This window comes from Myotis nattereri (genome assembly GCF_964212035.1).
Source record: "Myotis nattereri genome assembly, chromosome: 2".
NCBI classification, from domain to species: domain Eukaryota; kingdom Metazoa; phylum Chordata; class Mammalia; order Chiroptera; family Vespertilionidae; genus Myotis; species Myotis nattereri.
Genome location: NC_138076.1, coordinates 92,369,642 through 92,372,755, shown reverse-complemented (window position 1 = coordinate 92,372,755; position 3,114 = coordinate 92,369,642). Strand labels below are relative to the sequence as shown.

Sequence of the window (3,114 nt, the reverse complement as noted above, 5' to 3'; positions counted from 1 at the left end):
CATCAGGACTCTGAGCTTCAGGTTGGTCCAGTTTGTTTTATGTGTCTGTTACATCCTCCTATAACTAGTGGGGGATAATAACATGCTATTATCCCTCTTATGATGGCAAAAACTCAAGAGGGGTGAGTGGAATAACACCTCTTAAATCTAAGATCACTACATTGTCAGTTCTCTCCACATATCACTGGCCAAAGCAAATCACATGGCCAATTCAATATTGGTAGGGTGATAAAATACACTCTACCTCTCCTGTGAGAAACTGCAAATCATCAACAAAGTGTGGTGACTGTTAGGGTCGCCAAAGGAGGAACACACAAGGCCAAAGTGGTAAGGGATTATAAATTTTTTAGGACATCTGGATACCAGATGGGCTGAGCCCAAAAATGGTGTCAGCACCCAAAGACAGTGAGTCAGAGGTTTTTAAAGGACTCTAGGCGGGCTTTATCTGGGAGGAGAATTCTCTGTGCAGGTTCAGATGCTGGGAAAGTCTGGAGGGGAGAGATAATGATCTTAGCAAGTGGAATGTCCATTGTGAAGGCCTAAAGGTCAGTTCCCAGGGGAGGGGGTATTGATTCAATTATTTGATGAGACCTAACAGTACTGAGAGAGATGCATGAGGAAGGATGCACTTTGCTATGTGTTTAACCACTCCCCTGTTGATAAAAATTAGGTTGATTACAACTATAGAGCTGTGAAGAGCATGCAACTTGTCCTGTTTCCCTTTTGTCTGGGTTTCCATGAAGCTTGAAGCCAAAGTTAAGTCTCAATGAAGGCAAATTGCTCCCAATTAACATAGCCATAGACTCATTTTCTATTCCTAATTTATTCAACTTTATTTTAATGTCCTTTTTTGAAAGGTTCTTTAATTTTTAAAATAAAGAATCAATGTGTGGTTAATTTGAATTTTATGAGTGTCAGAATCTCCTGACTGTTGAAGTCACTAAAGAGAATCATGGGTTCTAATGTGTGGTCAATGCCCCAGACTCTGCCTCCAGAGCTTTCTGGAGCCTGGTCTCTATGCATTCATTAGTCACACTTACTGCCACCAGAGGACAGGGAAGAGAAAGAATGCAGACTCAAATGAGTCAACTTAACTAGTTAGCAACAACTCACTGTGGTAGAAATTTTAATGAAGGTAGAAAATTATCAGATAGTCAGCCACCATCTTGCTTTCCTTCAAGCTGGCCATGATTGTGGGTCAGAGCAATTTTGGGCAATGAAGCTGCCAAGCAGAGCCAGATCCTTCTCGAGATTTTATTCCCTCAAAGTTGCTCCCAAAGTGAAAGCCATGATTGCTCCTGCAGGAGTGCCTGCACATCCTCAAGACCTTGAGTTTACCAAATTACCAAGCGGTTTAGTGATGGCTTCTTTGGAAAACGGTGCTCCTCCATCAAGAACTGGTTTGTTTAATAAAGCAGGCAGAAGGTACGAGGACTCTAACAACTTAGGAACCTCCCATTTACTTCATCTTGCATCCAGTCTGACTACAAAAGGAGCATCATCTTTCAAGATAACCCCTGGAATTGAAGCCATTGGTGGCAAATTAAGTGTGACTTCAACAAATTAAAACATGGCCTACACTGTGGAATGCCTGCAGGTGACATCAAAATTCCAATGGAGTTCCCGCTCAGGTTCACTGCAGCACCTAAATTTCATCATTGGGAGGTAGCTGTCCTTTAGTCTCAGGTAAGAATTGACAAAGCTGCAGCTTTTCAGAATCCACAGGCTCATATTGAAAATGTGCATTCTACAGTTTACCGAAATGTCTTGGCTAATTCCTTGTATTGTCCTGTTTATAAGATTGGGAAAGTGACATCAGATTAATTACATTACTATGTTCAGAACCATTTTACAAGTGCAAGAATGGCTTTGATTGGACTGGGTGTGATTCACCCTGAACTGAAACAAGTTGCTGAATGATTTCTGAATATGAGGGGTGGGCTTGGTTTACCTGGTCCAAAGGCCAGATACCTTGGAGGTGAAATTTGAGAACACAATGGAGACAGTCTCAAACATGCTCCTTTTTGCAGCAGAAAGTGCTGCCCCAAGAAGGGCAGACGCAAATGCATTTAGTGTTCTCCAGCATGTCCTCGGTGCTGGGCCACCTGTCAAGAAGGACAGCAATGCCACCAGCCTTCTGTACCAAACTGTTGCCAAGAGGATTCACCAGCCATTTGATGTTTTGGCTTTTTATGCCAGTTACTCAGATTCTCCACTCTTTGGGATTTATACTTTCTCCAAGGCTGCAGCTGCCGAGACTTTATCAAGGCTTCCTTCAACCAAGTAAAAGCAATTGATCAAGAAAACCTTTCTAGCACGGATGTCCAGGCTGCCAAGAACAAGCTGAAAGATGGATACCTAATGTCAGTGGAGTCTCTGAAGGTTTTCTGGATGAAGGCAGGTCTCAGACTCTTGCTGCTGATTCGTACATGCCACCATCTAATCTTTCAACAGATTGACTCAGTAGCTGATGCTGATGTCATAAATGCTGCAAAGAAGTTTGTTTCTGGCCAGAAGTCAATGGCAGCAAGTGGAAATTTGGGGCATACACCTTTTGTTGATGAGCTGAATACTGAAACACATTGCAAGAAAGAGCTGTATGTGTTCTCAAACCCGAGCAGCAAACACAGGAATGTCATAAGTCTATACTGTATCATATATTTTTGTTTTCAATGAGGTGAAATACTTTAAAAAGCATAAATGCAGGTAATTGTTCTCAGAGGACCTAAAGTCAATAGAACGTTCGTGTTAAAAAATAAAAAGAAGAAGAAAGAAAAAAAATTATCAGATGGTGTTCCTTTCTGTTTCCCAATTCCAGAGAAAATCTGGGGTTGAGTTTAGTGCCCTGCACAGCATCTGGCCCTAGTCACGTACTTAAATGTGTAATGATACAAAGTTATATATTTATCAAAAAGAAGTAAACACAGTCAATAGCCAAAAGGAAACTCTATTTTAAAATTTGCCACCTTATAGTTTGGACTTTTGTATTTTTAACAGTAGTACCAATTTAAAGACATCTTTGTACCCCCAATCTCAGGAGTGCATCCTTTCTTACAATTACCTACCTTTCCTAACTATAGTCCTGACTCAGTGTCTCACTTCCCTCCTCACTCT

At 41.3% G+C, this 3,114-nt stretch overlaps 1 pseudogene across 1 annotated transcript; it reads left to right on the top strand.

The window, feature by feature from the left end:
• Positions 1-1,216: 1,216 nt before the first annotated feature.
• LOC308513777 (cytochrome b-c1 complex subunit 2, mitochondrial-like) lies at positions 1,217-2,676 on the top strand (annotated as a pseudogene). Its single transcript has one exon. The product of its transcript is annotated as a cytochrome b-c1 complex subunit 2, mitochondrial-like (transcript).
• Positions 2,677-3,114: the final 438 nt, after the last annotated feature.